Source organism: Paramisgurnus dabryanus, chromosome 9, assembly GCF_030506205.2.
Source record: "Paramisgurnus dabryanus chromosome 9, PD_genome_1.1, whole genome shotgun sequence".
NCBI classification, from domain to species: Eukaryota; Metazoa; Chordata; class Actinopteri; order Cypriniformes; family Cobitidae; genus Paramisgurnus; species Paramisgurnus dabryanus.
Window position 1 is genome coordinate 26,512,755 of NC_133345.1, and position 24,778 is coordinate 26,537,532.

At 37.6% G+C, this 24,778-nt stretch overlaps 1 protein-coding gene across 3 annotated transcripts in view; it reads left to right on the forward strand.

Moving 5' to 3' along the window:
* The window catches only part of mgat4c (mgat4 family member C), a 145,247-nt gene that overhangs the window by 73,278 nt on the left and 47,191 nt on the right, over positions 1-24,778 (forward strand). The gene's annotated exons all lie outside the window — the stretch shown is intronic.

Here is a 24,778-nt window from a genome sequence, read left to right on the forward strand (position 1 = left end):
GAAATAATATAGGTAACAGGACTATACATTAAGGCTGACATTCACAGTCATAGCATCAATATCATATACAGAAAAGAAAATGAGAAAAGTGACTTTTGATCTTCATATGACCTTCAGAAGATCCAGATCAGGGATGGGAAACTTCGGTCCTGGAGGGCCGGTGTCCAGCAGAGTTTAGCTCCAACCATAATAAAACACACCTGAAGCAGCCAATTAAGGTCTTACTAGGCATACTAGAAACTTTTAGGCAGGTGTGCTGAGGCAAGTTGGAGCTAAAATCTGCAGGACACTGGCCCTCCTGGATCGAAGTTGCCCATCCCTGATCCAGATGATGTCATTTTCTCTTGAAATTGTGACATGCGGGATATTCCTAAATTTTCAGAGGGGGATCGTGTTGGGTACAGGACTGAGTGAAATCCTGGGGACATGACTAAAATGTACATTTATCTTAAATATTATGACTTTTTCAATGGTAAAAAAATATTTAAAGCAAAGATGTGATATGGACCCATACAAAAATGCAATAAATAAAAATATCTAAAGAATTGTTTGCTTTATATTTAAAGGTAAAGTATAGAGAGCAGAGACAGATAAACAATGCTATTTTTTAGTGTTCTGTGTAGTTTTTATTTATGTTTTAAAATATTTAGAATAAATTTGGTGTTAGATTAACATGTAGGACACTTTGCTTAATAAAATGTTTTTTGGAGTTAGTTTTCATGCATTTTTATACATTTAATCTCCTGGGAACAGCAAAAGTCATCAAAATGTCCCAAACAACATACAGAATACATTATTGAAAAGGGGTGCTACATGATGTCATAATTTTTGGATGTATGGCACCATAAAGAACCTTTAACATCCAGAGAACCTTTAGATTGCTTCTTTGCCCAAAATGGTTCTTTTAAAATCCTTTGACCTAATAGTTCTTTGGGGAAACAAAAATGGTTCTTTATGACATCACTGCAAATAATCATTTGTAGCACGTTTATTTTTAAGAGTGTATCTTCCAGAGCAATACAGTCGGTTCACTCTTAAAAATAAAGGTGCTTCACTATGCCATAGAATAACTATTTTTGGCTTTTTACCTTTAACATCTGAAGAAAACGGTTTTTTGTAGGTTCTTCTATTTCATAGCTGTAAAGAACCTTTTAAGCACCTTTATTTTTAGAAGTGTTTGTGCAAGGAAAAATTAAATCTAAATTACAATTTACTGATAATTTTGCCTTTCTCTAAAAACTGAATTTAGTGTTACTTTGAACTGTCGTTGTAAAACAAGAGCTGTAAAACATTATTTAAAAAAAATTCCCAAAAGAAAATCATACTCTAGGTTTTAAATAACATAACGGAGATATTTCCTTTAAGGCAAGGATCCTGAAGTTGCGCTACTGTCCTGTCGCACTCACACCTGGACCTTTTTAATAGTGGCAACTCTCATGCTGATAATTTAGATGTGAGACATGTGATATCTGTCAAAGGTCAGTTTGCCCTGACAGAGCCTGTTTCAAACATGCATGTGTGTCTACAGATGTCAGACGACCATTTGCATCCTTCAGGCTAATTTGGTGAGGGTAGAGAAACAAACATATGTGACCCAGTCTGTGAAAGTCATTTTTTTTTTCATTGATTTACTTTTTTCTAAAGAACATATAACCTTGATATATTTAACATTGACTGGCCATATCAAAAATTGAAATTAATATGAAATCAATGATTGAAATCAAACTTTCATGCCCCTTATCTCATGAATTTCATGTCATTTCTGTCCTCAGTGGGGGATCAGGGCTTCCATTTACATAACGCATATATTGCTATCCAAAATGAATGGTTAAACCATCATTAGGCTGGTTGAAAACCTCATTTTGTTTCAATATTATAGCAGCTAACCATTAACAGTTAAGTTTGTCCTATCCTCTGTGAATAATTTGGGAAACGGCAGAGTGCCTTTCTCATTACATTTAAAACGCAAGCGAAGTCGATAAGCAAATTTGTTTGGCTGTTTTATCGAAGGCATGCCCATGATAAAGTTAAGCCAGAGTAGCTAAGTGATGATAAAGGATTAAATTGTTTAGTGGTTGGTAAAGTTAATAAAATGAAGTGCAAGGATCAAAACAGAGATCATTTAAGTTGCACAGAAGCCTAAAAACACACGAGGTTGGTGGGCTATTTCCAGCCCAAACATGCTAACAAGAGCTGTGTGTGACCTTGTTGCCCTGTTGTTTCTCAGCAAGTTTGTTTCAGCACTGCTGATGTAATCTAGTTTTCCTAGAACAACAAAGCACAAAGATAGTGAAAAAGCTAGCGAAAAGACACAAAGAAATCCCATGTGCCGTCATTTCACTTTTCAAACTGATGAGGCTTGCTCCATGCCCTCTGCTTGGAAAGAGTCAGAGCTTGAGATGAAGAGAACCAGAGAGATTAATGCAGATCATCTGTCATCACCTGGCAGCTGATCAAAGGATCTCATTGGCAGACAGAATTCGTTCGAAAATCCACTGGAGCGCTTTAAGCTACAGAAGCAGTTTCTCAGATACACATGCATACACTGGGTTTTGGCTTTAGGGACGTATGGAAAACGGTGGTTTGTTCCAAGGCTGTCTCAAAGGCGATGCATGCAAAGCGCAAAGGAATGAATGTGTTATTGAGACACTAATGTTAGGAGACATCGGGAACGTGACGCTCTGACATACGCATCCTAGAGCATTGGGCTTAGGCAGAATGTGTGTGAGGTACGAGGGAAGGACAGAGAATCGTATTCTTTAAAAGAGAAAGTCTTGGCCTTTGTTGTGAGAGATACGCCCCTAGGTTTGTTGGTTAGCTGTTGGGGAGAAAGCAGGTCCCTGTCTTATACTGTTGTGTGGCTATACCTTTGTAATCTTGTTAGGAACAACATTTTTCTTGTGATGAGATTTAAAATTGCCTAAATGTTCTCCAGGTCACAATTAAAATGTGTTTCACAGTTCGGTGCATCTATTCACGGCCAGGTATTTTACATAATTGCCAAATCCGAGATCAGCTCCTGTGTCAATGACAGATTGACATTTTGAAATAATGCTATAGTGCAGACTCAAATATTAGCATTGTGCATCCAATTGTTACAGTAAACTGTTTTCATTTGAATATGGCAAGACATTTTTATAAATCGTGCCGGTAATTGCGCCATTTACTGTATTTGTGCATCCTCTCTGTCTCAGTTGAAAAGCTCAGATGCAAAAGCATCTAAATGCCACCTCTGTCAAAAATAAGATAATGATATTAAACGTATTATACTGTACGTTCACCAAATACTTTTGCATGAGCTCTTCAGTTTCCCATCTAAAGAATCAGTTTTGAGTGTAAGTTCAATGGAGAATAAAGCAGACTTACATGATCTCACATTGTCAAGGTCAATTGCTTTTTCAATTACTAAAATTAGATAAGTCTTGATGTATGGCTTGTTATATTTCTCTTTTATTTCCTTTGATTAATAATTCCTGCGATATCAATAGAAAATATTCACAAACGGCCAGAGGCGCGGGAAGATATTTTCGGTAGGGGGTGCTGGGGTGCGGATGCGGCGGTTGGGGGGGTGTATAGAGTTATAGAATTCTAAAGTTGTTCACAAGCTTTTTATTCTGCAGACCACTTTTCTTTTAAAAACTCACTCGCACCTCCCATCCATAATGTACAGCTGAGCTGACGGTGCATACAAACTATATAGCCTATTGCAACATAGTAGAGTTTAGATTCTCTGCAGCCAGGGTCGTTATTTTCTGCTACTATTCTCTGGCCGGGCCGGACCGTTGATTAAGCATATTTTTTTATCATTACTTTATTATCCTCATTGGGTGGGGAGAGAACTATGCCATATAATCAGAAATATTATATATAGACTATATTTAGGCCAAAGTAACAAATGTGTCCAAAAAGTTACACAAATTACAAAAGGATTTGTAAAAGTTACAAAATGCAACGCGAGTCATGTGCGGAGTCTCCTCTGGCACCCATCACGCTCGGGTCTGCTGTTCTGTATGGTGTAGCTTAAATGCAACACGGAGTTTGAAGATGTAAAGAAAAAAAGAAAAACAGGAGAATTAACTTTAAGCAAGTTTGGAGGAAAGTCGGAGGAATGGAACCAGTTATACATTCTCACTCGTGCCAGTAGCCTACACCGGCTTTGTTTTCCTTTGCTTTTTTAAGTTTTTAATATTTATAATTTCTAACATGGAAACTTTATTGACATCACTCGAGTTAAGGCGATTAGTGGACCTTTCAATTAACGGGTTTCATTTAATTCTATTTTTTAAACGTAAATGTAATATTTTTTTCTTTAAGTTTTGTTTCAGTTTGCAATGCCTCCTGCGCAGCGGTGTAAAAATAAGATATTTTTCGACTTTAAAATTCAAACATCATATCCTAAATTGTCGGAATATACTCCATATGTATTAATTTGGATTTATAGATGTTTAACATTAAAATCGATGCATGGGAATAATTTACATAAATTTTTGAAATTCCCACCACTCTTAAATGCGCAGGTTCCTTATTGTACATCGAGGCTTTACAATTTAGTTCCTTTCATGTCGTTTTAATAATTTAATTCAATCTTTTTTACTTTAAATGTTTACTTTAAATGTTCTGTTACATTTACATGTGCGTTAAATCGTTTTTGAAAAGATTACCTTTTTCTGATATGCAGGATAAGGAGTTATTTGGAGAAATAACGCTAGTCCTCGGGACTTTTGGGCTGTGTGATTGAAAAAAAAAATCAAAAATTCTCTTCTGAGACATTGCGAAGCTGATAGGCTACAGATAGCCTAGTAATTCGTTCTATGTGGCTGTGAGTGCGTGCTTGTGTGTTATACGTAGCCTACGCAGCTTATCGGCTGAATCGCAATCACATCGTCAAAACAAATCTGATTGGCTAATACACACTGAAATAAATTAAATAATTTTAAAATTACTAAATTAATAATTCTCTCTTCATCACACAGCCCAAACATGACATACAAAATGTCTTGGAACAGTAACAAACAACAATCAGAGATATTTATAAGCTATCATTTTATGGTCATTGCAGTTTTAAATCTTTGCCACCAGGTGCTGCAGCACCCCCACTTCCCGCGCCCATGCAAACGGCACTTTTACAGTAAATGTATTATCCCAACATCCTTTGTACCAGTAACTTTTTGTTTAAAATATCAAAAGCCCCATTACAGTTACTTATGCAACTTTTTTAAGTTTGCATTTTTGGATGCACATAATAATTTAACTATTTCGCCGCCATTGACGAGATAACTTGTCAATTAAGAGAAAACGCTTCCCTGCCAATGACGAGAATTTCCAGCATTCCGCTATTCCGCAATACCGCTATTATCCACCAGGGGCACTTCCGCAACTTATACAGTACAACCCAGGAGGAGTGCCTCACATGAAAGAGAAAGAACTCAGTGTATGTTTTAAAGATCGCTCTGCATCTGATCTCTATCAAAAGTCCTTCACAAAATGGAATTATCTCAGCTTTTTGCTCGAAATTGGGTGTCTTTGAAGAAACCTACCCATATTTGAGAAGTGATAAAAAGAGAACTAATGAAGGTAGGATGAAAGTTTTTTTTGGGGGGGGGGTTTGAAAGCAGAGGGTCTGTTCTTTCATTTGATATATTGTTTGTTTATATATTTAAAGAAGAACATTTTCTGGAAGGCATTAAACTTTTGTGAAAATCATGAAAAATGCTTGCCCTGGCTGGCAACTTTTTTTAACGCTGGTGGGGAAAGAGCTAAATCCGGCAGTCTTATTTTAATACATTTAGCAAGATTTCTGTATCACTATTAGGCTGCATTTACACAGGAACAAAAAAATCGGATTTAGTGCTGCTCACATCTGACACAAATCGGATATTGCTGCATGTGTGTAAACACAAAAAAACTTACTTAGATCGGATCTGAGCCACTTCCAAATGTGGATTTTTATCGGATTTATATCCGATATCCTTTAAGACTTAAAGTGTAAATTCAGCCTTATTGGTTCCTATTTAGCCAACCCTGCGGTTTGGTACGGTTAAAATATTTCCCTTTAATTTGTTCATAAAGATCTTTGCTTTAATATGTTTATCCCACAAATAAAACTCTTCATAGCATATAGGAAGCACCATTTGAGGCACTTGTCTAACCTCATAGTAACACTGTAAATCGGTATGCTGAAAAATGCAGACATCATATGATGCCAATGCACTGCCTCACCTCTATCTGCAAAAGTAATTATGGCAAACCAGCGAGTGACTGCGCAGCGGATTGAAGTGAAGGAAGCCAATAAAGGTCATGAAAATAAACACATCTCTTGTTATTGAGGAGATGACTATGCTTTCCAGTGAAGTGCTGATGCTCAAGGCCAAGAATTCTCCAGCAAACCCTGAAATTCCCTAGAGATAAGACATGACAGAAAGAGAGAGACAGAGCTTCAGCAAGGATCACAGGGTGAGAGGAAGGTTGTGGAAAGAGCATGGACAAGCGTTTGAAGGACAGAGTTGAGAAATGGAGAGGGAAAACGTGTTTGTGTGTGTTGAGAGAACAGGAATCGTAATAAAAAGCAATGATTTGGTGAGCCACAGTAGTTGCATGGATTTATACTTGCAGATAAACAGTACAGGCTTTCTTATCTTGCTGAAAAACTTCCTGTAGCTTAGTTGGTAGAGCATTGTGTTGATAGCGTAAACATTGTGGGTTCAGTTCCCAGGAAACACACAAGCTGATAAAATAGTATACCCTTGACTGTCAGTTGCTTTGGATAAAAGCATCTGCCAAATGCATAAATATATTCAAACATACATTCTTTTAGAAGTAGATTCTGGTATTGCTGGGTCTCAACACATAGTTACAGTGAGTCCCCCTCTCTTCTGACCTCTGGCATCAACTTGATGTTGACCTCCAGAGTGTGGGGATTGACCGGGCCGGCTGCCCAAAACCATCTGGCGGCTAGCTGGCCCTTGCCCAAGGAGACTCGATCCAAAGGATTATTCACCCACGCTTTAGTGCTGGCCAGCCCTACAGACTCTCTGACTGGGAAAAAAATTTGTTTTCTTGCTATGGGACAGTCTGAGGAGATTGATTGTTTCAATGCGATGTTCCCAGGGGTGAACATTTGGAAAGAAGAGCTTGTGGACTGTTGGAAGATACAAACTTACCATCTGCTTAAGAGTGGTTAAAAACTGGAGTTTCTGAAAATGTCAGTATTTCACCAACTACAGATGTATTCAATATTTTATGAAAATAATTTATCCCAGTACCAGTTATGTCGAAATGCAGAAATAAGTTTGTCAACTTCAAATAAATTTTTCCCAAAGATGTTTTTTTAATAAGTTGCCTTTAAGTTAGTTTTAAGATGCTATTAAAAAGAATCGACACGCAGATAACTTTAAATAACAGTGAGAATGCTTTTTACAGTCTTTGATTTTTACAGTAAAGGTTACCTATACATTGTAGTTTTGCTGCAAGGTATAAAGTGTCATCCAGTACTACCCTGAGACCCCACAGGGGAAATCTAATCAGTCACTAAGACCACACTAGAGCACTAAAGTCTATCAATCTATAAATTATATCAGTTACAGACTCAAAATTTGCATTTCAAAATCTGTTTTCAATAGGGCATTTACAATCTTTCTTAGATGTGCAAAACAGCAGATGCTAATAGATTCTGAAGTATATCTAATTAAGATAATGAGAGCTTTGATGTCCCATGTCAGAAAACACAACTCTGCAGCTGAGCAAATATGAAAATAATGCAAAAAAAAATTGGTGCTCCACTTCCCTGTTAAGACAAGCCCTCATGCACTGTTTTAACTAGTCTCATATATTAAGTTTCTTCAGGGGAAGCGAGAAAGGTTTGCGTTTCAGAAAAAGAGGTCACGACTACATCTCCTATGCATATTCATTTGACCCCTCAGTTTTTATATCCGAGAGAGAGCGCAGCAACCATACTGTACAATGAATATGCAACAGCCCTCTCTCTCTCTTTCTCTCTCTCTCTCTCCTTCATGGATGATAAACATACAGCATTCATTTAAATAGGTATTGACAAGAGATTTCTCCAATTTAATCACCTTATTTTCTCATTTGTAGCCTTCCTCAAAGTCAACCTGTTCTCCACTGTTGTTTTTACTCCCGGACTGCTCCATTTCCATTTAAATTGAACAAGACACACGTATTAATGGTGACAGATATTTTTTTAAATGAGCATGATGGCTTGAACAAATCTTAGCATCATAGAGAGCTCAGAGAAAATGCAGACGCCACACTTTCCAGTGTGTGTCAGATAATTCATTGGGCACCATTAAACCATAGATATATGGATATGTGGGGTGCCTTTTGGGTTTCATTTTGATTCACCAAGGATAAATAATTCGTTAGATCGGTTAATAGTTCTGTAGATCGATCATCGGCCGACAGTTCGGTAGATCTATCATCGGCCGATAGTTCTGTAGATTGATCATTGGGCGATAGTTCTGTAGATCGATCATCGGCCGACAGTTCGGTAGATCTATCATCTGCCGATAGTTCTGTAGATCGATCATCGGCCGATAGTTCTGTAGATCGTTCATTGGCCGATAGTTCTGTAGATTGATCATTGGGCGATAGTTCAGTAGATCGATCATTGACCGATAGTCCTGTAGCTCGATCATCAGCCGATAGTTCTGTAGATCGATCATCGGCCGATAGTTCTGTAGAACGGTCATCTGCCGATAGTTCTGTAGATTGATCATCGACCGATAGTTCTGAAGGTCGATCATCGGCCGATAGTTCTGTAGAACGATCATCTGCCGATAGACGGCCGATAGTTCTGTAGATCGATCATCGGCCGATAGTTCTGTAGAACGATCATTTGCCGATAGTTCTGTAGATCGATCATCGGCCGATAGTTCTGTAGAACGGTCATCTGCCGATAGTTCTGTAGATCGATCATCGGCCGATAGTTTTCTTTACCGATTATCGGCCAATAGTTCTGTTTAACGATCATCGGCTGATAGTTCTGTAGATTGATCATCGGCCGATAGTTTTGTAGATCGATCATCAGCTGATAGTTCTGTTTAACAATCATCGGCCGATAGTTCTGTAGATCAATCATCAGCTGATAGTTCTGTAGATTGATTATTGGCCTATAGTTCTGTTTACCAATCATCGGCCGATAGTTTTCTTTACCGATTATCAGCCGAATAGTTCTGTTTAACAATCAGCGGCTGATAGTTCTGTTTAACGATCATCGGCCGATAGTTCTGTAGATCAATCATCAGCTGATAGTTCTGTAGATTGATTATTGCCCTATAGTTCTGTTTACCAATCATTGGCCGATAGTTTTCTTTACCGATAATCGGCCGATAGTTCTGTTTAACAATCAGTGGCCGATAGTTCTGTTTAACGATCATCAGTCGATAGTTCTGTAGATCAATCATCAGCTGATAGTTCTGTAAATTGATTATTGCCCTATAGTTCTGTTTACCAATCGGATTATTGATATGCAGAACTATCGGCCGATAATCGGTAAAGAAAACTATCGGTTGATAGTTCTGCAGATCAATCATCCGCTGATAGTTCTGGTGATTGAACATTGTCGATAGTTTTGTTGATTGAACATGGACTGTTAGTTCTGTTGATCGATCATCGGGTATTAGTTCTGTAGATTAATCATTGACTGACGATGTTCGATCTACATAACTATTGTCAGATGATCAATCTACAGAACTATCACCCTGTGATTGATCTATAGAACTTTTGACCGATGATCGATCTATAGAACTATTGACAATGATCGAATATCGTCTGATAGTTCTGTTGATGGATCATCGCCTGTTAGTTCTGTTGATCGATCATCGGCTGTGAGAGGAAGGTTGTGTGAAGGTTGATGATCGGTTAACAGAACTATCGGTCGATGATCAATTATTGTCTGTAGATTAATCATTGGTCAGTAGTTCTGTAGATCGATAATCGGTTGATAATTCTGTACATCGATCACCAGCCGATAGACCTGTTGGTTGAACATTGGACGATAGTTCTGTAGATCGATCATCTGTCGATAGTTCTGTAGATAGATAGACAGACAGACTATCTTATGTGGAGGAAGATATACTTCTTATTCAAATCTTTTTTCATTTACTTAAAGAAGACTGCTTTTAGACAAAGTATTCATGTCTGTACTGTACACTCTAGTTGTAAACATAGAAACGGACAGCTTTCACTGGAGTGGACCTCCGAGTATGCTGGCGTCCATCATTGTGGGTTTTTGAGGGTGACAGTTTTTCATCGTTCCTAAATGTGGCAAAATTAGTCAGGGGGGAGAGAAGGAGGCTGCCGAGCTTTTGAAGAATTAATAAGGCTGTCTCATTTGAATGTGCAGAGCGTCTGCAGCGGCTTCTGAAAGTCCCAGTTTTACATTTTCCTGACAGTGCCTTTGATGAGCACTGATAACGTACAGCAGCTCCCAGGGAACCCACGCCTTATAATAAAGAGTTTGGCGGTGGAGAAGAACTCCGCTGATTCGGGCTATGCATTATTATGTTTCTTCCAAGCAGAAAAGCAGCTTCATTTATGCCTCCCACTATTTTTACACATTGTTAATGTGGCTTAACATTATCTGATTGTTCATATTCCAGGCTCCACGCACGCTTACTATGAAGAATGGTGTTTAATGGCTGTTTGTTATCTGGTTTATTGTAAATGTGAGATGATAGCACCATCTCCTATGTAGCTTTTTTAAGAAAAGAGAATTTTTCGTTTACTTAAAAGTAAGTGGCATGCGGCGTGTTTTGTTATCACAGATGAGCGATTGCCTCTCTTTAAGCCTTTTTTTTTAGCAGAAGTTCAATAAAGAACCCATTTAAGGGTTTTCTGCCTTCTGTGATTGGCTTATCCTGAATGTTCTCCTCACCTCTCCAATCCAAGACTGGTTTGTGTATCAGATGTTTACACATGAACAAGGCAAGTAGAGATAACCTGTGACACAGGTTTAGGCCACCATTCACGCTGTGCATAGATAGCATGCATGTCCTCACCTGGGGCTATTACAACTTACAAGGTTGATGGTAATGAGAGTGCAAGAAATCCCCAAGACCGGTCAGTCACAGAGTGTGCAAATGAGCATGCAGTCGAGCCAGGAGGGCAGAGAAGCACTTACAGATCAGTCAGCAAAAAGCAATCAATTGTATCACAGCAAGCACCATGTTAAATGTGAAAGATGCCCACAGAGATCTGTTCAATGTCCATGCACATAGAGAAAAGCCTCTTTTTTTTAGAATCTCAGCAATTACTGCTGATGTATTAAGATCGTATGAATTATTGGGACAAGATGTTTATCTTCAACACTGTCTGGATGAGAGGTAGATGATAAAAGTAACTGTATCAGCGTCAGATGGGTGTAAACACATTCTGAGAAATAGGTTTTAGCAGTTTTGGGGGCAGAAATGAATTCTCATTGAACGTTCATAGGCTTCCCAGGCACAGAGCTAAAAATAAATGTGAGACTTTGTACAGAGGGGGAGTTAAAATGAATTTCAAAGCAGCACTGGTGGGTAAGTGTTCCTGTCTTTATGTGTGTGTGTGTGTGTGTGTGTGTGTATATGTGTCTGCTGGATCTAACATTTCTCTTTTTGACTAGTCTGCAAGCTTTGGACCCATCCATTGAGGGTTCAGCTACAAAGACAGATAGCATTTCAACCAGTCTGCTATTTTGGACTTGCTAAGGTTGCGTCTTTTTATTTGGAAACCCGTCTCTGTGCATTCTGTATATTTTCTTCAGCTCCTTATCAATGTCTTTTAGGGGTCTTGTTGTGGTGTTGGGTTATATTAAACAAATATTGTCTTTCTGAAGTCGTTGACAAACAAAGTTTATTTCCCAACATATGCTGTAACTGCAGTTTATACTGCTCTTCACTGCCAGAGTATTGGTGCAATCAGGTCCTCCTGAGAAGTTTGTATTTATGAGCCTGTACAGTAAATCAGAAGTACGACGTGATGCGTTCAACTGGTGGGAAATTTACATATTGGCCAATATCATATTTTTTTATTTTTCCCTTACTGACAAGTAACTAGACACTTTTTGGTGGTACTGCAAAAATATGATGAGCAAAAATGTGCCTTCTGTGACTATTTATCATTAGTTGCGTTTACATGGACAATCGTAATCAGTTTAAATGTTCAAAGCAAATAAAAATGGTCCATATAAACATCTCAATCGGAATAAAGAGCCAAACTGATTAAAAATCTCAACGGTTTGAGAGGGGTGGTTTATACCTTTTGTAAACCACTTAAAATGACATGTAAAACACTTTATCAGATTGATAACTGAAATTGGGTCGTTCTGCTCATAGATATGTATAATAAAGGCTAGGGGCCCTATCTTGCACCCAGCGCAATTGACTTTGTCAGTGACGCATGTATCATTCGTATTTTGCGCCGGCGCACAGCGCGGTTTTTCCCTCCACAGATGCACGTCAGCAAACTAGGGAATGAACTTGCGCTCCCTGGGCGGTTCAGCGCAAAAAGGAGGCGTGTTGCGGCGCAAACCATCTCTTATGCTATTTTGCAGTTTCAAAAAACAATTGCGCTACTAACCAAAAAAAACTAGTCTAAAGTCAGTGGCGCGTTGCGCGTTGTTCATTATGCTATTTTAAGGGCGCATGCTTGACCATAATGTATAGCGTGCACAACGCGCATACACTTTGCTTATCTAATCTACACAGATGCAACAGTTATTTTTGCAAATCATAAATTGTTACACTTAAAAATATTAATACACGAGATAAGGGGAATCATAGTGGTGAGCATTGTGGTGATAGTTTTTATTTATTCTCATGCAAATAACGATTAAAATATTTTCATAACTTTGTTGTGTGGCTGTATTACGTTTATTTTATGTAAATAATAGTTAAAATGTTTTCATAAGAAACCTTAATGTATATGAACTTGATTTGTAAGAGTACTTTGGGGTTGGACCTTGCTTGCGTTTCTTGGGTCCGATTTCAAAGCCCCCTAACCCTTTCAGCGGTGAGGGTGGACGCAGCGATGTCCTCTGCTGGCGTCAAGTCCTGAGGCAGATCCACCTCCCGTTACACGGCGTGCCCGATTTATGCTGGCAAGCGTGGGATTCCCCCGTACAAGGACATCGGTCTCCTCGGCTGTGAACCGCTCCTGGCGTGCGCCTGGTAAATCCGTCATAATAATAGCAACCCGCCATGGAACTTGCGCCCTTGCGTTTAAAGGGAATGTTGGCTAGCGTTCTGATTGGTTTATTTGACGTTACGCCCAAACCACACCTATGAATAATGAACCTACTTCAGACCAACCCCTTATTGATTTGCGACCGGCGCAAGAGTTATTTCTCCCGCCGGGAAAATAGCAACAGCGCCCAAGATCCGCCCACAAACTCACTTGCGCGTTGCGCTTCGCACTTGCGTTTCAGATCGTTAAAATAGAGCCCTAGATGTGTTACAGCGGAGTCTCTAACGTAATCACCTGGCGGCTATCTTACCACAGGGCGCTCGCTCATTTGTAGCATTGTGTTATAATGGTGCATGTACTTTTAAATGACCATAACTTGCTCAATTTTCTACCGATTTCCAAATGGTTTGTTTTTTTACAATTATAATAAACGTGGCTATAATTCTGAAAGTTTTAACATGTTTCATGATTTTTTTGTATAAGTATGCAGTGTCATCTTTGACGTTTATAACAAACCAAAACGTTTGAAAATCGATAGAAAATTAAGCAAGTTATGGTCATTTAAAAGTACATGCACCATTAAAACACAATGCTATGAGTGAGCGATACATCTAGCCTTTATTATACATATCTATGCTTCTGCGCATGTGCAATCTTCTTCTTTGTGTCTTTTTTATGGTGGTTGGCAAACCCCCTTGCATTTCCACCACCTACTGGATTGTAGTGTATGTGCAATGATGTACAATTGGCGTAATGACGTGACGCAAAGAATGTGGCTTGTGTTGTTAAGGAAAGTCACATAAAGTGAGTGTCTTGTCTTTAAAATTTTCCCAATCTCCTTCCAATCCTCTAAAGTGATACGAGACAGCGTTGTCTGGCCAGTCCAGGATTTATACTTATTGATCCACAAACGCATGTGTTTGGACTCGCTCTCCCGGATACGTGAGGTCAGGCATGCTTTTTGGGCACATGTGAATTAGCACAGCACAAAGCTCAGTGTGCTCGTCGTTTATTTATTATGACCTCAATTAGACACGCAATGATTTTAGGAGGATGATTTGTATGCGTATCTTGAAACAGCGCAAATCTATATTTGTGCAATGCACGCATGTCAAATGATCAGATCTGATTTAAAACTTGTGCCATATAAACACGCACATCTATCCAATCACATTATGTAGGGTTCATGTAAATGCTATGATTGATTTATCAATCACAATGATTTCCTTCCAATTGAGGCAAAAGGTGTCCATGTAAACGTAGCTACTGACTCAGAGACTATTGGAAATGTGGATTGGTTGCTGTTCGCTTATAAAACCAGCTTTTCTCACAATCTCTAGTCTTATACAAAATGCTTACTACAGTAACTACACTTTCAACTTATTATATGTTAACAATACCAGTTTTAATCTGTATAGTTTTATAAGGAAAAAATATGTCATTTTCGCCATTATACTTAGGGTCGCTAAACAACAATCATGGAACAATGAGAGTTGCAGTCTTCAGTGTCAATATGAATCGATCGGACAGGACTCACAAGTCAGTTTCTTGGATGGTGTAATGAAATACAGTTTTATAACAGTTACATTATTACGTAAGTGGAGGCAAGACGCTACTACTTCCACGTGCCGCACTGCACGGATTGATCAGCGTATGACATCAAACTATTGCGAATGTACTGCTTTCAAATCACGTTATATTTGATATTACGTACAGGTCATGTATGCATTGTGTAAAACTGGACTTGGCAGTTATGTGTCTAAAACTGCTGAAAGCAGCATTTATTATCTTAATATCTTTGATCCAAGGTGTTGCAAAAGAGTGGAGGCAGGGACTAATTTGCATATTCATAGATCTGCGTATACTAAATGAGGCAAGGGTGTGTAGAGTTACATTCAAGCAGTTTTAAAGCAATTAAAGAAAAACTTTTACATATGATGAGTTTTAAGTGATAAAATTATAGACTACAGGGGTACTTTAAAGAAAAAGACATCTTGGAAAGGTTATATTACACAAACTTAAGGTATCAAGGTTGTTTTGTAAGGTTATGTGGCTGTGGGGAAATCTAAACCATAGTGACACTTATAAGCAGTGCCAAATGAAAAGATGGAGGGAAATAAAGATCTCCCAGTGAGTGAGAAGAACCTTTGAATAGGCAGATTGACAGGCAGCGAGCCCGGAGGAGATGGAAAGTGCATGTTCTTCTTTTGTGGCAGTGAGGGTCAGACGTGAAGCATGCAGCGTCGGCAGAATGGCAGCGGATAGATCCGACACTGTGTCTCAAGCGGTTTATTGCACCTTTCTACTGACAGCAAACACAGCTGGCACCTCGCATGGGATGTTAATTTACGAAAGCGGGACCTTTGTTCTCAATGTTTGTTTTTATTTGCATGGCATGTTTGACTTAAACATTAAATGTCAGGGAGGAATTGCAACCACTTTTGCAAATATACTTTACATCAAGGGATGGAATTCTGAATACATTTTGTTTAGTTTTGTATTACGAGTCATTCCTGTTATTCGGTATCTTTTAAGGTTGTAGCCTGTTTGGCTGTCTCTTAGAAATATGCTTTGGTCCAGCGCAGACACTTTAACTTTTTAATTAAAATTTTTTCATTTTTGTAGTTGTCTGCATGATTAAAATGTCAGCATCATCGCTCAATGAGGGACAGAAAGTAGCTTACATGAGGATGCCAATTTTATTTTCATATTAATTTAAAAGTGAGTACCCAATAAAACCATTTAAGTACGGAAAAATTAGGCATATTTCTTAACTGCAAATTTTCTTGTCAAAGGTTTGTGCTTAGCCTATTCGCAAACAGGGCAACATCGTCTTAAAACTCCCCTATGTTGACCCAATTATATGATATTAAATTCACAATAAAGATGAAAATTATATTTTATCCAAGATAATAAGACATATGACACAATAAAAGTATGCTGCATTAAAGAAATAAACCCTATTCCAATTTTGCCTAAGGAAATAACCACTTAAATGTAATAGAAATCTCATGCAGTTATTCATTTATCCAGAAAGCCTTATTTTCCCAGGACAGCAGCCAAAGCCATTAGGAATCAGGAAAGTGTTGTTTTTCACATTTCCACTCATTTAACATTTGGTTATTGATGCCCACCGAGCGGTGTAATACAAACCCACTGCTTTATGCCACATAATCACTTCTCCTCTGAGATTAATTACTGTGGATGTCCTAATTAATTAAGCATGGAAGGGAAGAATGGCTGTTTGGAAGCGACAATTCAAGGTCAATTATTTGAAATAATTGTGCTGTGGATGACCCAATAATCATTAGAAAAGCTGTGTTGATACTATGTTGAATTTTGAGTTTAGAGATATTAACAAGATACCACAGTTCTGTTACCAAAAATGGGAAGAAGTGCAATGCTTTGTGTGGCAGCTGTAGTGATAAAAGTCACACCTTCCAGTGAAAGACCCTACTGTCAATTTTTTAAGTCTATAACAATTCTGCAGGAGGGGGCTTTGTACAGTGTTGTGAAGTACTTGACATGTGAATGTGTAACTCAAGCAATGTGGAAAAAAGTTTTTAGTCCAATTCGAACTTAAAAAACAGAAATGTGGTACAGTTGATGTAAAAATAAAAAGTTGGTTCAACTTAAAAAAGTAAGTTACCTAATTGCCTTAAAATTCTTAAAATATTTGTTGAGTTAATTCAACAAATATTAGTTGGCACAACATTTTTTTAGATAAAGTTTTAGATAAATGTCACAAGACGTTTTTAAGATGTCAAATAAGTCTTTGGTGTCCCCTGAGCACATCTGTGAAGTTTTAGCTTAAAATACTATAGATAATTTGTTATTACATATTAATATTAAAATTGCCACTTTGTAGGTGTCTGCAAATGTGCCATTTGGGTGTGTCCTTTAAAATGCAAATGAGCGGTTGAAGTGCAAACACTGATCACAATGATGGTGGTTTGTTGCAATTCAAACTCAATTGTGCTGTGAATTATTTTGTTTCTCTCTCTTTCTCTCTGTGCACTAAATGTCATTTGTTGTGGCTGAATAGTGCAGATTAAGGGGTGGTATTATTATAATAAGAGCTCTTTATGACATCATAAGGAGAGCCAAATTTCAACCATTTTCAACTAAGTTACTGGGTTGATCTTTTTCACATTTTCTAGTTTGATAGAAGCACTGGGGACCCAATAATAGACTGAAACATGGAAAAAGTCAGATTTTTATGCCATGGCCCCTTTAACCAATATTTTTAAGTTAAAATTAACTCAAAATTTTAAGGCAATCAGGGAACTTACTTTTTTAAGTTGAATGAACAAATCTTTTTTTTTACAGTCAGAGGTGGGTAGAGTACTCAAGTACTTATAGAAATATTAACACAAGTAAAAGTAACAATCTAATTATTTACTTGAGTAACAGTAAAAATGTATTGGATGAAAAAACTACACAAGTAGTTAGTTACTAGTTAATAACAATTTGATAGAGAAGAAGCTTAGAAACACTGAATTTCGGACTACTTGGAGGGTTTCACAAACCTCTCCTTGAAAGTCTCCTTTTGCTGCTTATATACATAAAACCTATATGTTAAGTAAAGCAGCCTATCTCAGTCCTGCAATGGATACATAAACATCACGTTAAGTGCCATTTGAAAAAAATCCCAAACACACACAGATAGTTTTCTGACAGTTAACTGTGTCTTCACTTTCACAACACAAACTTGTCAACATCTGCCTTTAAACAGCAAAAAAGAATGTGTGTTTATGGTGTGTGTTTGTTACCATGTTTTATATGAATAGGTTATTTTCAGGTTTTATATGCATAGGTTATTTTCATAAGTTAAATTTATATTAGGGGTGTAATGGTATGTTTATTCGTACCGGACCGTTTCGGTACAGGGCTTTCAGCATATATATATATATATATATATATATATATATATATATATATATATATATATATATATATATATATATATATATATATATATATATTTTTTTTTTTTATTTTTATTTTTTTTTTTACAGTAGCTGAGCAATTTCAGTCATTAGGAGAAGACTGGCTATATGGTGTGAATACTTGAAATGGTTGTAAACAGTTATAAACAAAAGAAGTTTAAGGGCTCTCTGTCTCTCATATATATGGTAAAAATAGGGGTAAAAGTTAAGCCCGCATCATATTTACAATTTTAAAATCTGCCCCCTGAAGAAAAGTATTTGAAGACCCCTGCTGCAGAACTTTGTTGTGAATGACTGAAATCACTGCTCAGTGCATTAAAATTGTAAGAATGCATAATGCTTAAAACATCATGTTTTGCATAATTGGTAATAATTGGTAAGGGTAAGTTATAGCATTTTGGGAAGTGAAGTGTTCTTCCACTACAGAGCAATAAAGTGATGCTAAAGATAAAATTATTACATGACAGTTAATGCATTTTATTTAATCAAACATGCATATAAAAATACACATTTCTATACTGTAATTCTAGTGCATAACATTTATCATCAGCAGTGCTTTGTTTTCAAGTTAATGCCTTCTGTAACTGAACTATGATGCTATGTTTATTGTCTTTTCTTTAAGTTTTAAAATTTTGGTAATTTCTGCAAATCATCCATCTGACCCCTTGCCATTGTAGATGCTTTACACCCTCACAACGGACAAAGATTTATAATCCGCAGCAAAGAATGAGTCATCTAGAAAACAAAACTAAAAGCAATTACTATTTAAACGTGGGCTTATGCTTTTCTGTAAATTGTGTCAATGCCTAATGCTGTTTTCATTCCAGCCACCACCAAATAATATTTTCATTCAAATGACAAAATCCATTACCCGAACCTGGGGCTCTAGTGAGAGCATTTAATGGCACAATTAAACTCCAACAGCCTAGTATCTATTGAGCAATTAACCTTTGATAAACCAATTAATGTTTAGTGTTTGATGACAGAAGTTGGACCCTGCAGCAGTCATATTTGAGTTTAATGGAACGACTCTCAGCCGTAGATTAACACAGTACTGCTATTAAATTGTCAGCATTCCTTGTTTTGTGCCATATTGATTCCTTTGTCCTGATCCATCACCTACTGTAGTTGAAAGAAATGAGTAGCAAAAACATGTGGGAGAAGAGAAAATGTCAGTTATTATTGGATATGAATGATTTATTGATAGTAGGCACTTGATTGTTTACTACATGGCGTGCAAACGACGATTTTCTTCGATGTCTGCCGCTTTATCATCTGTGCCGACTTCCTCTAAAGACACAGTACTACATCTAAGGTCACTATGGCGACCGCCACCACACAAATATAGCCCGACTGAAATACTGGCCCTCCGGCTGCCATTCTTTAATGTGTTTGTTGTGGCTATAAAATAAGTATAAACATGTCAAGAGGATTTACCACCTGTCTGAAGGGGTGGTTAATGTGCGCTCCCTGAAATCCCAGGAGATCCCAGCGAAGAAAATAGTTTGATATCTGTTCTAGGTATGTGTCCGCCGCAATCATGCAATTGTCGAACGTTGTCATTGTCATCCGTGGGTCATTGTCAAGCTGTCATTCATTATCAGCAGCGCCACTCGTACGGACTGGACGGCGTCTGGTCCTGTTTGCTATTACCCGAAAGCTCAACACATGAATTTATCTTCTCTTAGTCTGCGGCAATATCATTTTCCCAAGCCTGACAGCCCTCAAGCCTCCCGAACGCAATAATAAAGAATTGATTATGTTCTTTATGGTGCGCAGAGGGCCCAAATGTGTTTTGTGTTCCTTCTCCTATCAACTGTAATGAAAAAGAAAAAAACTGTTGAGTTGATGAATGTGTGAAAGTGATTGCGCCCCCCATGCCATAGAAAAAATAGAATAGTTGACGCTTCATTCCTTTAGATTACCATTGAATAGTGCCAGCCAGGAGATGAAAATATCTTTACTGACATACACCGAGTCAATAGGCTGAACTTTTGCAACAGTTCATCAATTAGAATAGCGAAAGCATATGGCCATATGAGAGTGTTTTATTTTTATTTTGCCTCTCACGTATCCATGTAGGTTTTAATTTCCTGTTCTCCCCACGTTCGACATTAGCATCCGAGACGATACAAGCGTTTAATGAAAAACTCCCCCCTCCCTCCTACAGACTAAACTGTCGTGGCAGAATAATGAAGCACAAAGCGCCAGGAAACTAATAAACCTCATATTTCTGTAGACATCAACATGAAATCAGATAAAAACGCATTTCCGATGCCGAAAAATTAAAACGGCAATAAAGCGAGGTAGTAATGGCCCTTTAAATGAGCATCATTTTACCTCGGTGTGGGACATCTTTGCCAAATCTCTGTCATGTGTGTCATCCACCTCAATAGTTTAAAATGTCATGTCATCACTTATATCATTAGGACTTGAGTAGGTGGTGTGAAATATGATCTTATGCCAGTTTGTCATAATCATCACACACAGGAGAAACGAGAACATTTGTCATCAAAGGCCGTCTTGTGAAAATCCATGAACCATTTTTATAATTCATGCCTGTTCATTTTTAATAATCCATCAGTCCTTGAGAACCAATTGAGGATGGTTTGGATTTAGTGAGGTGCGATAAATTCAAATAGACTGATGTATGATATAAATATTTTGAGATGAAATCTTGGTCATTTGATGGTATTCCTTCATTCCTGTTGTGTATGTCAATGATGCACATTTCGAATAAGCTCGATTTAATGAAGACAAAGCATGTGTACATTGTTACAGCATTGAAAAGCATTTAGTGGGCATGTGTTGATCTTCTGTTATGGTCTTGCATATCTTATTTCTCGCATCAATACATAAATACCTGTACAGTTTACAGTACCAGTTGCAAATTCAAAGCAGTGAAGCTGCGTGTGAGAGGAAATAATGTCAGCTACTATAAAAAACAACACTTGCATAAAATGGATCTTACTGACAGCGATCTGATATTTACACAATTAGATTATGTTTTTGTGACAAAATGCAAGGCCCTGGTGTGCCAAGATACAATGGCTAAGAGCTCCCACTCAACATCTTTGCAATCTGGCAGCCTGTCCCGCTCAGGGAACGTTTTTCTGAGCTCTTTAAATCTACCATGTGCTGTTTGGCCAGAAACTCATTATGGACCACCATCTGCAAGTGATGAACAAAATCCAGATCTCATCTCTTGGCACCCTCCACGAATCATCTGAGACAAGGAAAGAGTTTAGGCTGCCGAAACTGACTGTAAGCCTGTATATGGCATATTTACATCATGCATTTTCAAATCTGCTTGTGTAAGGTTTTTTATGGAGCTCTTGTGAAAACAAAATGATGCTTATATTGGTCCTGGCATGCATGCATGGTCTGTTTTATGAACAGGAGATAATTGTCACTTCAGAATACACAGAGAACCCAACCATGTATTTTTACTGGTCAGCTTTGACAGAGTTTACCAACTGTGTGATAGTGTTCTCTGCTTTTTGTAGCTTTTTGGTTGGTTGGGTTTAGCTGGTGGAACCCGTGGGATTGGAGGGCTGGATTCCCTTCTGCAGATAAGCAGGATTTATGTTTGGGAAACTGGAGATTGCAGGCCTGTCATTCTGAGAATTACAACAGCTATACTCGATGCAGACCTTAACTCAAACCTTTGTACAGATCTGTAGGAGTCTTTTATCAGGAATTGGCTCGGTTTAACCAGATTTCTCATCGTTTAGATATTTTTTTACTTTTAAAAGTAATGCATTACAATATTGCCTTGATCACCATACAAAGCTATAGTTCCATGTTATTTATTTTATGTGTTTGTTACTTTAGTAAATACATGTATATTTTTTTAAATTATATAAATTGACCAAATAAAAAGTGAAAGTTGGTTCAACTTAAAAGGTTACTTTCATTGGTAACACTTAACCAATTTACATTTATTCAACTTAAAGTTTGAATGAAAAAGGGAAATTTTAAGTTAAAAAAATTACTAATTGAAAATTTTTGAAGGTATAGCAGAAGATTTTCCTGAATTTTTTAAAAGAACCACCCCTCCACTTAAAAAAAATGCACATGCCCAACACCTGCTTCAGAGAGGAAACGCCCATTAAACGTGTGCACGAGAGAGAGCATGCACGAGCTCTGTTTACAAGTTGCTGTCGGCATGTTAATGTGCCTGCGCGGTTTGTGACTTGTACCAGGGCTAGCATCGCTAATCATAGCTTACATCAACTTTTACTAGCAGTGATTTTAAATGGATTTCTCCAAATAGCATGCCAAACTTTACCTGTCAAGTAGAAACTTTGCATGTGAAGCACAACCTGTGCTTTTAGCGTACACCAGCGTGTGAAATAGTCTCCCAAAAACACTCTGGTCTTGTTTGTTTCTTCATAGGTCTTTCTCTTCTTGTCATACAATTTGTAGACACTTTTTCTCTTGCGACCCTCAGACATTTAGAAAAAAACACGGTAAGGGTCCAGTCACACCAATAGCGTTTATGGCAGTTGCAGGCGCCTTTTTTGAATGATATTCTATGGGCAGGGCGCGTTTGCGCGCTGTTTATGCGCGCCGAGCGCCTTGCGGTTTTTTGCCGCCTGCCGCGGACGCGTTTTTGAAGGAGCGCTGAGAGCGGAGAAGCGCCCGACGTCATTCGTGTCTTTCCATTGTCCAATCGAATGAGGGGAGAGGCGGGCCTTACGTTGTGGCGAGGGAAGTTTACAGTTGCTTTGAAGAACCGGACTCCACTCGCTCACTCTCTCCTGCGTGTTTGTGCACCTCTCATCCTCAAACAAGGTCAGAGCAAGCGTCCTCTTTTTAAAGTTTCTGCTGATATGACAGTTAACAGCAAAAGAGCGCTCACGCTTCAATATTTGATTGACAAGACAGCTGACTCGGTGGTTGCTTAGCAATATGAAAAGCCGCGTCGCACTGCTCTTTTTTTAAAAAAGGCAGTGCGTCGCGCCTTGCGTTTGCAAGCGTTTAAAGCGCTTTTGGTGTGACTGAAGCCTAAGAATGCCAGCTTCAACGAATGGCTAAAACCGTAGCCCACCACACATATACACCTGAAAGTGCGCATGTGCAGAAAGCGCAGCTAGGTACGAGCATGTACGACAGCCTTATGTCAACATATCATCAGAATGATTGACAATTGAGATGACCAATAGTCTCGATGATCCACACGGAAAAAGATAATCTTCCGCTTTACCTTTAAATTGATCCAATTTATGCTGCGGATGATGTGTTGGAGCTAAATTACATTTTTATACCTTACACTGTATAAAAGTTAATTAATTCAACTTACTACAAACTTATTATTTGACAATCATTTTTATTATAATTATTTAATCATAATTATTTAAATTATACTACAAACTTACAAACTTATTATTTGACACAATCATTTTTATTATAATTATTTAATCATAATTATTTAAATTATACTACAAACTTACAAACTTATTATTTGACACAATCATTTTTATTATAATTATTTAATCATAATTATTTAAATTATACTACAAACTTACAAACTTATTATTTGACACAATCATTTTTATTTTAATTATTTAAATTATTTTCAGTTAACTTAACTTTTTAACTCTTTCCCCGCCATTGACGAATTATCTCGTCAATTAAGAGAAAACATTTCCCTGCCAATGACGTTTTTTAATGGTGTGTTTTAGGGGTATTATCCACTAGATGACGCTCCTACCCAGTTTATAAAAACTGAAGCAAAAACTATTTTAATAAATTTTAAACTGTGTATGTTTTGATAACCGTTCCGAATCTGATCTTTAACTAAATTTTTTTTACAAAAATACAATTATTTCAGCTTTTTGCTCTAAATTTTGTATTTTGAAGAAACCTACCCACAAATGAAGATAGGATGAAATGCTTTTACCATTTAGTTTGTTTTTGTTTGTTTGTTTGGAAGCAGAGTGTCTGTTCTTTCATTTTGATATATTTGTATGTTTATATATTTATAGACGAAATTTTTCCTGATAGGCATTTTGTAAAACTTGAAAATCTCAAAAAATGCTGGCGGGCAACTTAAAAAAAAAGCTGGTGAGGAATGAGTTAAGTTGAACCAAAAAGTATTTTTTACAGTGTGCTATCTAGAAGGTGTTTGTATAAGTACGCATTACATATGTTTGATAGATTATGCCAATTTTGGGCCACACAGTGGCACGTGGGTGGCACTGTTGCCTTACATACAGTAAAGAAGGTTCCAGGTTCAACGCTTAATGTGCTAAGATTTCACGTTCTCCCTGTGTCACTCTAGGTACGTCGTTTTCTCCTGCAGTCCAATGACTTAAAGGCTACATGATTTGGAGATGCCAAATTTTCCTTCCCCAATTTATGTGTAGAATAGCAGGTGCTGAAATTGCATTAATAAGTACTATTATGCAATGAATGATTATGCAGACATATTTATCCATTTTGATATGCTGTAAACATCAACACCCATTTTAAATGCTCAGAAAGAGTTTTTATCTGCAAGCATCATCAGACATGCTTTTACCTCCATCTTGAGAGGGCACATTTTAAGAAGAGGTATAAATTGACACATACGTTTTTACTTGACCAAACCCAACAGTGCACTTTAAGAAGCTTGTGTGTCAAAGAACTGGTGGTATATTTTT